The sequence below is a fragment of the Chionomys nivalis genome, chromosome 9, assembly GCF_950005125.1.
Source record: "Chionomys nivalis chromosome 9, mChiNiv1.1, whole genome shotgun sequence".
In the NCBI taxonomy this organism is placed as follows: domain Eukaryota; kingdom Metazoa; phylum Chordata; class Mammalia; order Rodentia; family Cricetidae; genus Chionomys; species Chionomys nivalis.
In genome coordinates this window covers 64,375,076-64,393,310 of record NC_080094.1, presented here as the reverse complement: position 1 = coordinate 64,393,310, position 18,235 = coordinate 64,375,076, and the positions used below count along the sequence as shown (strand labels likewise).

Below are 18,235 nucleotides of genomic sequence, written 5' to 3'. Positions count from 1 at the left end.
TGATAAAAATAAAGATCTCTTATGCTTCCCCCGCTATACACAAAGTTGATGATCTATTTCAATTTGGTTAAAACTGTAGGAGCCAGTCATGATAAGCTAAATATGAACAGATCACCCAAAGGAAGTTCTTTACTTCCAGCCATTATCACCTGCCAGAGTAAGACTCAGCCATTGATAAGTTTAATGAAGGCCAGAGTCTCAGTAGTTTACCCTGAAGCAATACCTGGTCGCAGAAATGACCATAAATTAAGATTACCTGAGCATCACCCAAGAACAGACCATCCAAAGGAAATGCCTAACGTTCCAACCACTGTAGATAGGATCACCTGCCAGCACAAACTCACCAGGACACCCCAGACAAATGTCAGCCAATCAGGGGTCCTGAGACTCAGAAACCCCTCACCCCCACCTTTATTACTATAAAAATCTAACTCTAACTGAGCGCGGAGGTTCTCTGTTTATTCCAATACATTGGACATGTGGAGAGACTGAGTTTGCAAACTTGCATAAAATGAAGTCTCTTTGCTTTTATGTTTGTGACTCGGTCTCCTTGTTTGCTTTTGGGGTACTTCACGTATTTGGGCATAGCAAAAGCAAGTACACTTCCCGTTAGGTTCCCTCACAATACAAAGGATATAGTATCCCGAGGCTTCTTTGTTGGTAGGGAGGATCTCCTGTGTCTTCACAACGATCTGCTGCTTGCCCTACACTGCAGGATCTTCTGTTGCTCTTGGGCCAACTGGGCCTTGGCTGTCTTGATGTTTACCTCCTCACTGAAGGCTGACTTTGGTAGCTCCAAAGCTCTCTTAAAATTAGCATTCTTGGTGTCTGCCATGAACTTCACATCTAATATCTACTTCTTGCACTCAGCTTCCCAGATACCTGTGTCCTGTTCTGCCTCTACCACACAAATATCTGCATCTCTCTGTACGACAGCCGTCTGGCAGCTCAGATAGTCTACTTTGTCATAAATGTCCTTGATGGTACAGTTGAGGGTTCTGATGCCCATACGCCCAACATCAGGGGCTGCCCCTTCCTGCACCAGTTTGGCAAGCTTGTCTCAGTCCTGGTAAATCTGTTTGCCAGAGTCTCAAGGATGGAGCGTAGCTGCGCCATCAGGGTTTGCAGGATGATGTTCTTAATGCCTTGCACACTCTTCCTCGGAAATGTTCACAGGTCAGGACCATGAGGGAGCTCCTTCTCTGTCATGATCTTCATCTCGGTGAGACGCGTCACAGTTAAAGCTACCCCCTGTGCCATCTCTACGTCCTCAGAAGATGACATGAGAAAAGTTATGTGACTTTAATTGTACACATTTTAAAAAAAAACTATTCAAGCTGTGCTGCCTTGTTTCTTGTCACTTGACACAAACTGGCGTCATTTGGGGAAGAGGGAGCCTCAGCTGAGGTTGTCCACTACGGTCACCATCAGTGTGACTTGTAGTAGGCTGGTTTCTGGCCATTTTCTTGATTGATGGTTAGTGCGAGAGTCCAGTGCATTCTGATAATACTCATGGGAAGGTGGTCCTGAGAACTATAAGACAGCCAGATGAATGTGAGCCCAGAGAATGAGCAGGAAACAGCATTCCTCTGTGGCGTCTGCTCCATTTCTTCCTCCAGGTTGTTGCCTTGATTCCCTGTCCTGACTTCCCTTCACATGGACTGTGAGCTGTGAGATGAAATAATCCCTTTCCTTCCCAAGCTGCTTTTGGTCAGGGTGTTTATCAAAGCTTCAGAAAGTGAACTAGGACATCAAAATCGTAATTCATAAGATAAAAATTGATAATGGTGCTATGAAAATTAAGATCTTCTGTTCAAAATATTTTGTTAAGAAAATAGAGACAAAAGCTATAGCCTGGGAGAAATTATTTCCACATTACTTTTCGAATAAAAACTCTGTGAAAACACCCCGAGACAATAAAATAACAAGCATCCCAATTCAAATGGATAGAGGATTTGAGCAGACACCTAACCATTAGCAATTGGCATTGGAAAAATTCTTTTGAACAGAAGTCATCAGTAAAATGCAAATTAAACCCCTAAGGAGATATGTCTACACATTTACAAACAGCTTCAAATTTTCCTGTGTCTACAAGGGTGTGAAGCAACTGGAGCTCACACATAGCTGGCAGAAATAAAACTCTAAAATCACACAGAAAGTAGGTGGACATGTGACTTGGAGAAAGGTCATTCTCACATGTGTGAACCCTTAGTTCTTATCTGGGTGGTGATGTTTTGTGAGGCAGTGGGGTCTGTAGGTGCAAGAATCATGGCTGACTGGTAGAGGTGGATCGCTGATGGGAACCTTTGAGGGATAACACTCAGTCATGATTCTGGTCCTTCTCCTTTTCTCCACACATGAGCAAACCTTGTTATACACTACTCTTAAGCCTTGTGCTGCTCACCCCGTCACCTCTTCCCCACTAAGAAGAATTGTATTTTCTGAAGTTGTAAGTCAAAATGGGTCTCTGTTCTATTAAATTGCACCTGTGTTTGATTACAGCAGCAAGAAATGTGACCTTTTAAAGTGCTGTCTGATCCAGTCATGGCAATAAAAGTATCTACCCAAGCTAAATGAATGCATGTATTCAAATGAACTGACTCATGATGTTCATAGCAGTTTTGTTAGAAAGAGCTCTGAACTAGAACTAATACAAATGTCCATCAACAGGTGAATAAGACAATTCCATATATTCATAATAGTTTCAACAGCATGGGGTGGTCTCAGAGTGATCATACTCCTCTATAGAAGCCAGAAAATCAGGAACATGATCCCCATTTAATTCTAGAAGGTAAAAACAAAACAAAGCAAACTACAGGATATAGCAGAAGAAAAAAATTCAGGGATTATGAATGTGTTCATTATCTTTATTGTGACTTATGCAATTTATGGATACAAACAATGTAAACGTATGTGTTAAAAGAGCTTACTTTATACTTTGAGCAATATTGTTTATTGTGTGGCAATTAAATATCAGTGAAGCTGCTAAAACTTTTATCACTCCTAAAGTAGTATCATTTATACTCATTGAGTGATTTTTCTTTCTACAGCTCAGTTTTTTTTTCTTTAATTTTGCTTTCTAGGTTCGAGTGACCTCAGTCTCCTTAGGGGAGGCGAATACGGGCAAAGGGCATGATATGCATATATTAAAATGTCATAATGAGACTCATCGTTTTATGCTCATTGGAATTTTAAAAAGAAGGCTAGATTTCCACTCTACCTTGGAAAAGCATACTTCTCTTGTGGGCAAGAAATGAGTCATGAGGGAAGCAGCCATGAAATGAGTTGTATAGCTTCTTATTCAGGAAGATCACCGTGACAGGACAGTGTTAGTTTCCCACTACAATATTCTATAGGATAAAAACAGCATTGAGGCTGGGTGGTGGTGGCGCACGCCTTTAATCCCAGCATTTGGGAGGCAGAGGCAGGCAGATCTCTTTAAGTTCTAGGTCAGCCTGGTCTACAGAGTTAGTTCTAGGACAGCCAAGGCTACACAAAGAAACCTTGTCTCAAACAAACAAACAAACAAATAAACAAACAAACAAAACAAAAAGGGGAAAACAGCATTCAATGCTGCTAGGATAAGAACCAGATTAAGCAAGAACCCTAAAAACTAGAGCCAGCATTAGACTGAACATATATATGTCCAGAGGCATCCACTAACTCTTTACATGTTATGCTGATATGAACAAGCTCCAAGGTTATTTCAACCTGCTGACACCTTCAGATACAATAAATCCTTATATTATGTGTACTACTACCAGACTCGGAAGTCTATGATGTTTCTTTAAGGTGTTCATCATTTTTCTGGGCTTCATTCAGATTAGAAAGCCTCATGAATTTTCTGCTTTTTGATGTGACTTTCACCTGGATCATTCTCTTCTTCCACAGTAGGGCTCTGATCCCACAGTGAAAGGGTAGAGGCTTACTAACGTTTTATCTAGTTGTTTTACTTTCTTTGAAAAGTTCCCCCTGGGGCTGGAGAGATGGATCAGAGGTTAAGAGCACTGATTGTTCTTCCAGAGGTCCCGAGTTCAATTCCCAACAACGCCATGGTGGCTCACAACCATCTGTAATGAGTTCTGGCCTGCAGGCACACATGCAGATAGAACACTGTAAACAAAATAAATAAATAAACCTTTAAAAAAAAAGAAAAGAAAGAAATGTTCTCCCTATCCCCTCTTCAGTCTGGAGAAGGTCTACATATGTTCTCCATTCTAGAGGACTCTGGCTGCCTAAATATTTCTGCAAAGCTATTGTTTATACCTGGATCGGCACTGACAGAAGTTCCAAAGTCACATGGCAAAGTATTTGATTTTTATGTGTATTTATCCCACAATTTCTGCCTTTAGAAATCAATTGCAGGTGGTACAATCTATCTTTTTTTTTTTTTTTTTCCCTTAGGAAGACAGGAATTGTTATTTCTGCTGCGGGGTTGGAAAGGAAACACGAGACACGCGGGGTCCCATGTGGGTAAACTTTAATGGGGGGGGGGGGAGACAACAGGTAAGGGACGGGAGTGAAGAGACGAAAGAAAAAAGAGGGAGGGCGGGTTGAGACATCCCGTTTTTAAGGGGTCTCCAGGTGTCTGGGAGAAATTGTCCTGCGCATGCGTGGCTTCCCATTGGACTGTTGGGGTTTGTAGTTCAGAGAAATCCAGGTGCGTCTAGGAGAGTGTCCTGCGCATGTGCAGCCGTGTCTCCAAAAGGAACAGCAGGAACAACGTCTATTCCTCTCAGATAGAGCACCTACATAGACCAAAGAAACAGTTCCATACAAACCCAGGCTGGTGAGCCAATGAGTTTATTGGGGTGATTTACAGGAGTATAGGTCACTTAAGTAGCTGAAAGTGGTTAGAAAAGACACACCAGCACGGGCGACAGCTGTAAAAGCGTGTCACTGGTGTGCCCTACATAATTTTCAGGTAACCACCAGAAAGTTCACTCTCCCCACCAGTCCTTTACTGCTTATGTAACCTCAGGGAGGCTCACGCATATTGGGACTTTCATTAGACTCTCCTCTCCCCTTTGCTTTGTTGCAAAAAATAGTAATTCAAATAGTAAGTGTTCCAATACTCGTGTGTGTGTGTGTGTGTGTGTGTTTGTGTGTGTGCTTTCTTTTAATTGAGAACCCTAATATAACCTTCTTAAAACACTTAAATGTGCAGTTACACTATGCACGCATAGAAACCACTCTGTCCATAAAGCAACTGAGGTGACAATAATAGACACAACCACAAGCAGAGAGAACTCATCAGCCTCATGTCGCTGCCTGGGCCACAGGGATTATAAATTGTCTTCTGTTGAAAATGGATCCCAGTTTATGACACCTATCATAATTAAAGAGATTTGTTTTCAAAGATTATGTTTTAGAAGCAAAGAAATGCAACAAGAATATTGATGATTGCCTAAGACTTAGTAATTAGCTGCTAAGTGCTTTGCATATTTTCTTTGCTAAGTCTTTAAACAGTGCTAGGAAATTTGAGTTATTGTTTTCCATTGCTCCGTTGCAGATGGGAAAATTGAAGATCACTGAGGTGAATAAACTTGCCTAAGGACATACAGCTTGCCAGCTGAAGCAAGGAAAACTTAATATAAGTCAGCTTGATGAAAGCGCTGCCGTTTTCTATTGCCGAGCTAAATTTCATTTGTTGTTGAGTGGAATGAATGAAGAAAACACATCTAAGAGTTCCTACTGCTGCTTTGACACTTGCTTGTCTTTATTCTGGAATTTGTATTTTTTCAAAAGATATTCTACTGTATGATTAATAGTACATTTTCAGTTTACACTCAAAGAATAAATAAATGCTGTTTTGAATATGATCAAAATTATATTTGAGGAAAACAGAACCTTTAGAAGAAATCTGGCAATGGAACCTTATGTTTATAAGACTATGTGCAAAAATGCCGAAAGTAGATAAACAAAGAGTGTAGGTTGAATGAAGGGAAAGCCATGCCAATCTCCATCTCGACACATGCATTTCTGGAGGCCAAAGCCTCATGGGCTATAAGAGTCTACTGATTTACTTCCTTGAGCCCAAATGAAAGGGTGGAGTGTCAAGTCCTTTCAAATTATGAATCCTGGTATTGAGAAGAGTAGGAGATAATACTAATTTGTCTATCCCAGCCAAGCACCCACCAATCACCTGGACCTAGGCATGTAACTATAAATAAGTGACAGCTTACGGCAATACTGTGTTTGCTGCTTGTAATGTATCTTCTGTTTCCAGGGAATTAAACAAACAGTGTTTCTTCTGGGGCATGTACTTTCCAGAATGCTTAAGGAGGCATACCATGAGACTTGTTGCTCTCCCATGAAAGACAGACTAAACCACTTGCATATATATAATAACAATCAATTTGACTTTTCTTTTTTGTTTTCTGTTTTTGTTTGTTTGTTTGTTGAGACAAGGTTTCTCTGTGTAACAGTCCTGGCTGTCCCGGAACTCATTTTTAGCTTGTTTGTTTGTTTATCGAGACAGGATTTCTCTGTAGCCCTGGCTGCCCTGAAACTCACTGTATGTAGACCAGGCTGGCCTCGAACTAACAGAGATTTGATTGCCTCCACCTACCTAAGTGCTGGAATTAAAGGTGTGAGCCACCACCACCGAGTTCTGTATCTTACTTTTATAGAGCATGCTGGCCTGGAACTCATAGAAATCCACCTGCCTCTGCTTCCTGAGTGCTGGGATTAAAGGTATGAATCATCCCTGCCTGACTCAATTTGGCTTTTCTTATGCCCTTCTATAGAACCAATGAATCATAGAATCTTATGGCTAAATAGTGTCTTAGACATATTCCAATGATCTGGAATATTCTCAGTTACATTGCCAGCAAATGGTTATTGAGGTCAGTCTGAATTCCTGCAGCAACAGGTCAAAAGCAGTTTATTTCTTCACTGGGAATGTTAATCTCTGAACCTTTATATCCTGTAAGCAATTGCTGTTTTTGGTGCTATTCTCTAAAGGTGCAAGACCATGTCACATCTGCTTGCTGTAATATATTCACATCAGACACAGCAGTGAATGGTTCCGTCTGTTTTAACCTATTCTACCTATTGGCCCTCGGGTAATGGAAAGGATAAACCAAACAAAAATATCAGGAAATTATCTCTCTTGGAAACTTAAGTTGTAAACTATGGGATATGAAGAGCGTAATAACCAGAAAGAACTTTTGAAAGAACCCCTCAAAACTGAGAACACATTATTGAGAGAAAACAAAGCAGAAAAACTGGCTGTGTCCTGAATCATTACAAGAAATTGCTGATACAGCAAAAAGAGGTCTAGCAGGATAAATTTTTTATTTGTTGTTGTTTGTTTTCAATTGTTTTGTCTCATTTTTGCTCCAGTTAGTGTATGATCAAACTATGATAAATGATGAACAATTTGATTAGGTTGATGAACACTAAATAAATAATAATGTATATATTTGTTATCCCACCCCCTCAGTGAAGAAAATGCTGAAACAGAGCGGTGCTACTTGCGGGTTTTGGGTCACGTAGTGCTGACTCCTACAGGACTATGTTCTTGGAGGGAGTTCCCAGTGAACGTTGGAAGTCTAGTAAGAAGACGACGCTCCACCTGCTAGAGTGACTTTTGGAAAAGTGTAAAGATGATGCCTCTGTCTTCCTGGTTCTTTGTATCTTCCTATCAAACTTTGTCATGTGTCAGGCAGTGATCTAGGCGGGTAGAATAGCCCTGAACTTGAGTTTGAAAAAGGAAATGAGACAATGCATGTAATCCATTGTTGACTCTAGGCCGCTATTCAAACAGAAGAATGATAAAATGTCTATATAGCCTTCAATTTCAAATTTTCCCTGTTAGTAACACTTACTTTTGTTAAAGCGTGGCACCTAAAGTAAATCAAATTAATTGTCATTCTTACACATAGTTCATCTTTTAGGATATTACCAAATTTTATAACCTTTGACTTTCAGATTTTTATGGTCATTGAAAAAATCAAAATAAAATACTGAAACTAAATAAGAGCCATAGACTATAGAAAGAGCTGTTAAGTTTTTATCCATATTCTTCAGTGTTAAGCTGCAATCATGTACTATGCATACATGCATCATGTTCAGCACACGTAAGAGTTATGCAAGGTCAGAACACAGGAAATGAACTTCATATAACAGGAAATGACAGATGCTTAAAAAAGCACAGAGTCAAAAGGTAACAAAGCTGCATTTGAATGGAGGCTTGTTTCTGTCTGAATTGTAAGGCCCCCTCCCCAGTTCACCAGCATGTCACATGCCCTTTTTTGCTCTGCCGGCAATTAATCAGAGAAATAGCTTTCCTCCTTGCCAGCAGACTGGAAATGCCCAGTTCCATCTGTCCATGACTATTTACCCTGCTATATTAGTTCCTCCCTGCTTTTTTATTGGGTCTTAAAATGCTACATATTTACAACTGAGAATGATGGAGCCAACATATGGTTTCAATCAAGTAATTCTAATATTTCATAAACAACCTCTTTATTTTTGGAAATACCTTTTAATAAAAAGGTATTACAATTTACAATGCAAAAAGTCTGGTTTAATACATTTTTAATACATTTGCTCATTTGTATCTTGTCTGTTGATGATTCCTAAGTGTCTGAAATAGTCAGATACAGCTTTCACTCAGCTGCCTTTATGAGTTCTGAAGTTTGAGACATTATTTACAGAACTCAGATTACAGCTTACGTTGTCTTCCTATAACCTTCTGGTGGCTCAGGAGCTGCCAGCTTGATTTAGTTCTTTATCCCTGAAAGACCTTAAGGATTTAACACACTACTCCTTTTTCATTGAAAGATGTCTACAAAGTCTTGCCTTTGGCTTGGAAGTGAAGGAATTTAAATTAAATTATGGTTATCCTCGCCCAAAGCAGTTTGGTAAAACCTGGTGTGGTATGTCAGAAGCAATGCCTGAAGAAGGTTGTGGGAGAATTCTAACTCTTCTAGAAAATTTGGCTCAGAATAGAGAAGCCCCTGATATAAAAGTTGCTGCCGCCGGGCGGTGGTGGCGCACGCCTTTAATCCCAGCACTCGGGAGGCAGAGGCAGGCGGATCTCTGTGAGTTCGAGACCAGCCTGGTCTACAAGAGCTAGTTCCAGGACAGGCTCCAAAACCACAGAGAAACCCTGTCTCGAAAAACCAAAAAAAAAAAAAAAAAAAAAAAAAAGTTGCTGCCATAACATGGAGCAATCATAGATTTTTTTCTATATATTATTGTGTTCAAGTTTTCATAATGGATGCTTTGAGTTAATACTATAGGTAGCAACCCAATATGCAGGTGTAGAATTCTTGCTTTAAGGAAGCTTTGGTTGGCCTGAGCCGAGACAGTTAATGTGAGCACAGACCACTCAATCACGTAACAGTATCCTGCTTCATTTTGAGAATTGATTCTATGAAATCAATCAAATAGCTGTTGATTGCTGCAGTTGTCTCCATCTGATGTAGGGATAAGCTTCTTTGATGAGGGAGTGAATTGCGTTTATCTGTGGGTATACGCATGTGGTTTTAGAATGGAATTAGATAGATATTATACTAATTTAGGAAGGTGGCACTAGGAAGTTCTCCTCCAGTGTCTATGACCTCACTCTCCATGGGTACTTGACTAAGTTTGTAGTACTGCTACTGAGTGAGCCTTGAGTCCAGTTAGACAGCTGATGATTATCCCTAAGATAGTATTGTTACTACTGTACCATTTGCTGAGCTGACTATTTTTGTGATTCTTAACTTTACAGCTGGGTAGAGCTAATGATAGCTTTTGCTTTTCTCCCTAGGCAGATTGCATGGCACCTTTGGATATTATGAAAACTAATTTTATGCTTGTCCTCAGTGAGAGGACTTCTAGAGCAGTTCCAGCTTATTCTTCTACGTTCTGTGTCTAAAGTATGTATTATCTTCAGGAACAGGATCTTAATTTCAAGTTCTAGGAGGAAACCAAGGACCATGGCAATAACCTCAAATATTGGCTGTTCCTATTTGTTCTCTGAATATATGCATATATGTATACACACATGGGCATCTAGGTCTACATACACACAAGCTTTGCATTTATGATTATTGTGCATGGCTCAAATATTGGCACATGTCTTAATTACTGTTTTGTTGCTCTGATAAAATGCCCTGACAAAAGCAAATATTGGCACATGTCTTAATTACTGTTTTGTTGCTCTGATAAAATGCCCTGACAAAAGCAGCTTTAGGAGCAAAGGCTTTATTGTGTTTTACAGTCCTCGAGGGATCCAGGTTTTCATGACAGAAGAAAACAGGGAAGTGGTGAAGAAGCAATAATATTAAGAGGAAGAGGCTGCATGGTCGTATTGCATCCATACTCAGGAGTCAGAGAATGGTAAATTTATGGTGCTATTCAGCCATTTTCTCTACTTATAGTCCAGGAGTTCAGCTTGGAAATGGTGCTGCCTACAGTGGACAGGTCTTCCCACATCAATTATTGCAACACGGACATGCCCAAAAGCTATCTCCCAAGTGATTCTGGATTCTATTAATTGCCAATTAAGACAAGCCATCACAGGATATATTTGGAATAACCTTTTTTAATCCAAAGAATGAGTTGAGGGAAATCTAAGGCTTCTAAAAATTTAATTCAAAACCTGCCCCCATCCCTTCAGCGCAAAGCTCATTTTATTTCTCGGGCCGATGGATGTAGCACTTTCCTGGCTTGAGTTGAGTCTCTGGGATGACCTCCTGTGTGTGTTTTCATTAGCCATTGAATCTTTCCCAGGGGGAGCAGAAAGTCTGGCACTGCTTTTGATGACACACAAATGATGTGATGTCTGGTTTCCACTAAAAATAAAAAAGCAAAGGATGTAATGCCAGAAATAAAAGTATAGACAATACTCTATATAAATATCAGAGCATTGCAAATATCTGAAACAAGTATCCCTGAGTACTACAGCGGGTCTGGACCACAGCAGACAGGACAAGTGTGGTGCAGAAACCGGAGAAACTGTAGGCTTCTTCCATCATAGTTTATCTGGGTTTTATGTTAAATGATTTCAGTTAATATAAGTGGAGATACACTAATTTCTGAGTTACAAAGTGTCTTATTAGTCAGGTGTCAGGCATATTTTGAGTTCAGAGTTTTGAAATGAAGGCAAGCCAACTTCCTAAATTATGGAAACACAACGTCTACAAATTTGTCACGTTTGAGTGTGGCTCATTCCTATATAAACTCAGGAGTACAATATCTTTGTGTTTTCATGTGAACTGAGTCTCAAGAGGCGTCTCTATTGAGAAAGGGTATTTAACTCTTTACACTATATGTACTGTGTGCTAGCCCTTGTAAGAGACTCCGGAGAGATAAAATGACCTAATTGGCTTTCGTCCTTAGGAAGTACATAGTCTAAATGTGAATGTATACTTTATAAAAGTGGTACATTATGAAAAACTATGATGACATTGAATTACCTTCAGGGACATATGATGCTTTTCAGGTTCCAATGAAAACATTCCAGAATTCAAACATTGGAGATAGTTGATATGATAAAATCTGTGTGGGCAGGATGGACTAATGATATGCTAGAGAGGGGAAGGGTTTACCAGGACACACAGGTTTATAATCATTTTTGTCAAGAGGGAAGTCATCATATTAATATTTAAGCATTAATATGTGACACACACCCATACCAACATCTCATTTAACCCTCTGCCTGTTCTGCCAGTTAGGTGTCAGCGTGAGAGTAAGAACCTTCTGTAGAAACAACAAAAGCCTTGTAGACTGATGGAAAAGCATTCTTTTGTGGAAAGCAAACATAGTCAAAGTTGAGTGGAAGATGGGGAAAGCATCTAGGGCACGCTGTACGTAGAGGGAGTGTGTGTCTAGTATCTGAGGCAGCATAGAACAGTAAATATCTTAGAAGATGTATTTTTAGCATGTGCTAAGGGTGGTCAAACTTTACTGAAGTTTACTAGTATAACTTAGTTTAAAAATATGTGATCCTTGAGAATTTGATAAGCACCCTATCCATAGATTAGTTTCTAGCAAGAAATATATTTCTTTCGCAAGAAAAAAAATAATAGCAAATAATAATTTTAGAATGTTTGCCAAATTCTGTAAATGATTTCAAGACCTTAGCATGTATCATTTCATTTTACCTGTATAAAAACTAGGTAGGGTAAATGCTCTCATGATCCTTATGAAGACACTGGCAAACTAAAGTGAAGTCTGGAGATTTAGGCCACTTTTCTGTGCTTCCCATATGTAACACAGATGTCTGAGCCAAACAAACATCGAAGACAAAGGCAAAGGTAGTCTGAGTTCTGAGCCTACAGTCCTAACCAAGTATTGAGGAATGTGTTAGATTCTAACCCAAAACAAATATTTCAGTTATAGTGAAAAAAATTCATAGAAGAAAATTGTAGCAAGATGTGTCCTTTCAGAATTAAAATATGGCTTAACTGTTTAAAGATCTTTCCCCCTTTGCTGACAGGTCATGCTGACCACTGATAAATGTGTGGTGTCTTACACACAGACTGGAAGTAATGAGGTGGGAGCTTTTGGCTGTTGCTCTGTGTTTTTCTGCAGCTGGGATTTTTTCCATTGATGAAATTTTGGGCTATCTTGTCTTTAGCTTCTTGGTGCCAGACCCCACTGAATTGTTGAATTTGGGAGTTAAATTTTTTATTTCATGTTGATTCTGCTTGAATCACCTAAAATCATTACCAGTTGTAAGTGTTTCCTGGCACTAACTTCTTCCTCCCAAGATAGCTTTTGTTCTCTTATTCCCATTGCTTTATTCTTCAGTGTCATTTCTATCCCAGGAAAGAAGCAACAGACCTGTCTTTTGATGATTTTGTTGATTGTTCATCAGGAGGAATGATATTCAAAACTTTTTGAAAGGCATCAGACAGTTGGGGAGATGTGTAAATGCAACAAACTGGGGACTCATGAAAAAGGAATATTCAGGTAACTTGGAAAGAGAAGTGTCAAAGCTATCTTTCAACATTGTGTGGCTCTGCTTGTGTCTTAATGTATGACTCCTCTTCCTTAGGTTCCCAAGGTTTTGGCAAAAGACAAATGCAAAATATTTGGGGCAAAGAATGAAGTAGACAGGGGTACTGAACTTAGCAACTAGCAGCTACACCTCTGACAGTCTTAGTATTGTCTTTTGTCGATTGGGAAAAGAGGTCATTATTCATGGTGGCTGGAAAGATTAAAGATATGCATAATGCTGTTTATGAGGTAGCCAAAAAGTTTTAAACATTAAGTACTGATGAGTTATTCTATAAGCATTTTCTCTATCCACATTGTCATTAAAATAAAAACAGTTAGATGCTATTTTTCTTTACTAAAATGGACCCTATTTGTTAAGAGGAAGGAAGCCAGGAGAAGGAAAGGGGTGAGGACAAGGGAGAGCGATGGGAGTAAGTATGGTAAATGTGATCAAATGTATTTTATGCATGCATGAAAGTATACAATTAAACCCATTATCTTATGCAACTAATACACACAAATGAAGATAATTAGAAAATAAAAACCCTAAATTAAAAGTAAAGCAATCCCGGCAGACTTTAGCTTTCTTTTAGTGCAGCTTTTATCAGACCAGGACTTTCTCTCCAAGATAATACCAATTAACTGCTGTAAGAGAAATGCACTGGCTGCCCATTACAGTTGTTAATGGACACCTCAATCTCTATATGATAGTTAATAGTATTCTGGGGAAACTAGCTTTGTCTAAATTTTTTATTTTATGTTGATTCCCTTTTCTTAACACTTTTTTTCCTAGCAATTTCTACCTATTGATTTCAGTTTAGTTTCTTTAGGATTGTTTTATACCTTCATACATACATACACACATACATGCACACACACATACATAATGCATATACATATATGGAAAACTATATATAGTTATTATTGTTCTTATCAATACAAAAATAAAAGTAGTCAATTATGGGTTTGGGGTAGAGTGAACTTTATTGATGGCATGCTAAAAAATAAAAATTGGGTTTACTAAGTCTATCTTATTTAAGATGGGGTGAAAATGTGAGAGGAGATACTTAGTGCTGAGTTGTGGTATGGCCTCTATTCATCTGTTCTTGCTGTGTTGGGTTGTCCAAAGATCATCCTTCTTATAGCTCATGTGAACCAAAAGTTCTATCACTTTTTGCTGTAGCCAATTTTTTTGTTATACCATTAAATGAACTTGATAAAGTAGTCAGTGTAGGCAGTATCAACTCCAGAATCAAAACTGTAATGAAATAGTTAGTGTTATTAAAGTCACATGAGACAACATGAAAGTAAACAACTCACAAGTCTCAGGAAGTCTCATGAATTTACAAGAATCATAACATCTGTTTCTATGATTATATACTCAATAAAGACTTCTTGGTAGAAAGGAGATTCTCTGACCTCTCCAGCTACTTGCATCCCTCAGGTAATTATGTGCTTTTCAGTGAGGCAGCTGTTGTTGAGTTACCTATGCTTCTGTAAGGCATCACTCATGTTTTGTTGGTAGCTTCAGTGAAATCATTGGTTCACCAAGTTGGACTTCGGTAGAATCATTGCTTTAATCTGTTGTTGGTTACTATCTGTGGCGAGAAGGCATTTGTTCATGTGTCTCTAGGAAAAGTCATACAATTATTTATTATTTACTAAACTCTTTGCTGCTGCAAGAACAAATACAAACAAGCAAGTAAAACAAAATAACACATAACCTAGTTCATGCCTCTGTCTGCCATTCATTAAACGATGCAGTTTTTATTGTCTTGAAAGGATATCTATTGAGTACTGAATATGGAGAACTAGACGTATAATTAATTACAAACAAGGTTTGGAGTGGGAGCTAACGAGTTAGAAGTAGATACTGCAAAAAGGTCAAGTAGAAACCTGTAATTGTAGGACTCCAGCTAATGTGATCTAAGTTGATGATGTTATACACGATGACCGTTCCAAGGTTTGTGGATACAGGTTAAGATGTTGTAGTAACCAGACTTGAAAATCACTATTAATAGCACAGAGGTCAAAGGAGATGAACACTCAGAATTCATTGCATGGTTGACTTTTGAAATATAATTGACGTTTAAATAACTATTTTAGCAATCCTTTTTTAACATTTTTGTTAAGATTATAAGGGTAGAACCTTGTGTGTCTATTTTCTTGCTTTTAGAACATAGCCTTGAATATAGTATGTGCTCAATAAGTATATGTTGATTGATTTACTGGAATAAATGAATTAGTTTATTAAGGTACATTTTCCTGGTACAAAGCTAGAGCCTGTTTCTTATAACTGTCCCAGCTTTTCCCAGTGAAACAGCCTCTCCCAAGGAAGGATTCCTATAATCCACTTGTACTTTCCTTATGCTCCTCCTAGTCTGTGGCAATTGCCAGGAAGGTGTGCTCAAAACAACTAGTGTAACTGAGAATCTTGCATCATTCTCTGGGAGAAGAACTTTCAAGTCCTCTTGCTCTGAGGAGACGAGGCTGAAACTCCAAGAGGTCATCAATGCTCTTAACACTGCCTTTGTGTTGTTTTCGTATAAATATTTTTACTGGAACAAGTTTTGGCAGATGAGGCCTGCTCCCAGGACTGTGGAGAGCAGGAGAACTTTGTTCACCACATGCCAATGGTATGCACTTGAGTCAGCTCAGGGCCGGCGTGATTTCAACTCATGTCCTTTTCACTTCTGTCCTGATGCTTTCCCACTGACTCAGTGTCTACCCTTTATCCTTTATTCAAATGGAAAACAGCTGGGCTCAAGGGAAGTTCATGTCCAAATCCCCTACTTTACTCTCTTATCAAGGAAGCAGCTGCTTTTTCTGACACATTAATTCCAGTACAGAGGTTTTGTTAATTATCAAAATGTGCTATTTGGCAGCTTACTAGAGGAGCAGCCAAAACAGATTCACACATTGAAGCATCGCCTGCCACTCAGTTATGGTGATTTCCCTTAAGGGTTCTTAGGTCATTTACTACTAGAAACTGTGAGAAGATACCTTTTGTATGAGGTAGGAAAGTTTCTTTAATAAAACACAGGGACTGGCCATGGGTGTAATAGAGAGGGGGATGGAGTTATATGGGTTTCCCAGGCCCCTTAGTAATGGAATTAGAACTATCTAGGTTGGACATACCCCTGAGAATCAGAACATGCAGAGGCAGGAAGCAGAAAGACCTTACGAGTGAGCGGTTGGGTCACTTAGGTCCCGAGAGTTGGAATATAATATGTGGCAGTGAAGGCCAAAGTGGAAAACGAGGGGCCTTAGAGGAGGCAATTAGAAGCAAGTCTTCAGCAGTCGTCGCCATTGAAGTGATGGAAGCTGGATACCTTCTCAAAAGTATTCCTGGTGCATTAGGAAGCTCTGTGAGCTACATACTTAGAAACTTCAGACAAGTGACCTTGAATAGCATATGGAGAGATTGTATTGTAGTCCTCCTGTTTTCATATCTCATAGGCAAGTCAAGAACATATTTTTATCCTTTGCAACAATCAACTTTTTATGAAGCCATCATAATTATTATGAAAGTTAAATTTCTCCCGATCATAAACCCAAGTGAATACAACCTACCAGAAGAGCTCACATAAAACAAAATAAAAACTGTGTTAAAGTGAGAAAAACTACAAAAGACATCTACACTCTAGCAGATGTAGAAAATGCAGAGAGAGAGAGAGAGAGAGAACATTCCATTATGACAACTCCATAAAGAGTAAACCAAAAATAAAGATGATCCATTTTCAGACATGGCAGAAAAGAGTTCAGAACACTAGTAATTTATTTTTTATATACATGAGTGTTTTGCCTGCATGTATATATTTCTGATTACCTGGGACTGTAGTTATAGATGTGTTATGAGCCAACAAGTGGGTGTTGGGAACTGAACCCAGTTCTCTGCAAGAATAATAAAAGCTCCAAAAAGTGAAACATCTTCTAAGCCCTTAGAGAACTAGTCTTAAAAAAAAACACACAAAAAACTTCAAAGAGCCAGGAAAGGACTCAAATAGACAAGGAGTTGAGTCCAAGACATGGAAAAAACTTATAAAGTCAATTTAAGACATAGACAAGAATGCTATCAAAGTGTATGAAAGAATAAGAACTATGGAAACAATTTTATAAAAGAGAAATTGAGAAAGAAAATAGAGACATGGAAAAGGTACTGAACAGAAATTTTGGAAATGACTCAATATATCAAACACATAATAAAGAAAAAACACCAATAGATGAGACTAAGAAGAGCAATGAATTCCACAGATGGTGGATAAGGTTGAGACAATAACACACAAACACACAAACACACAGACACACAGACACACGCACTATTTTCAACGAAAATGGTCAAAACCTCCAAGAAATATGGGGAACACTGAAGAAACCAAACCTAGGTTCATCGTACAGGAGAAGGAGCTGAGATAAAAGCAATTGGTCTAGGCAAGATTATCACCAATATTATAGCTGAGAACTTCTGAAACCCGTATAAAAAATAGACACTCAAACACAGGAAATACTTAGAGCTATAACCAGGCAAGACTACAGGAGAAACTGATAAATAACACAATATAGTCAAGATGTCAAAATTACAAAGCAAGGAAACAACATTAAAAGCTATAGAAGGATAAAAGAACCTAATAAAAAATGGAATGATATATTCCAAGCTTTTAAGTTAAATAGTTGTCAATAAATATTGCTATACTCAGCTAAATTATCGGTTAAGATAGAAGGATAAATAAGAATATTTAAAAACAAATACAAGTTAAGGCAATTCACAACTTATCCAACTATGCATAAAGTTCTTTAAGTAATCTGTAGGGAGAGAAAGAAGGTTTCATATAGGAACATAGGGCAGAATATTGTCCATGAAAGCAACAGATGAACAGATTAGAACAGGAAAAAAATCAATCATGTCTAACACATCAGACCAATAAGATTCTAAAATTACCAGGTGAGGAAGAAAAATAACTAAATTAACCAACCAACAAATACAACAAGCAATAAAACTATAAGCAGTATTAGCAAATACTTTTCTTTTTTTCAAGACAGGTTTTTTTTTTTTTTTTTTTTTTTTTTTTTTTTTTGTGTGTGTGTGTGTGTGTGTGTAGCCCTGGCTCTCCTGGAATTCACTCTGTAGACCAGGCTGTCCTTGAACTTACAGAGATCTGTCTTGTCTCTGCTTCCTGAGTGCTTAATGAAAACCTTGAGTGAAAATTACTTTAACTCATCAATTAAAATGCACAGAAAAATGGACTGGTTTAATAAGTGCAACTGAACTATCTTCTGTCTCCATGAAACACTCTCA

The 18,235-nt window shown here is 38.5% G+C and overlaps 1 pseudogene; it reads right to left on the bottom strand.

Moving 5' to 3' along the window:
- Positions 1 to 682: 682 nt before the first annotated feature.
- LOC130881019 (flotillin-2-like) lies at positions 683 to 1,284 on the bottom strand (annotated as a pseudogene).
- Between the last annotated feature and the right edge of the window lie 16,951 nt (positions 1,285 to 18,235).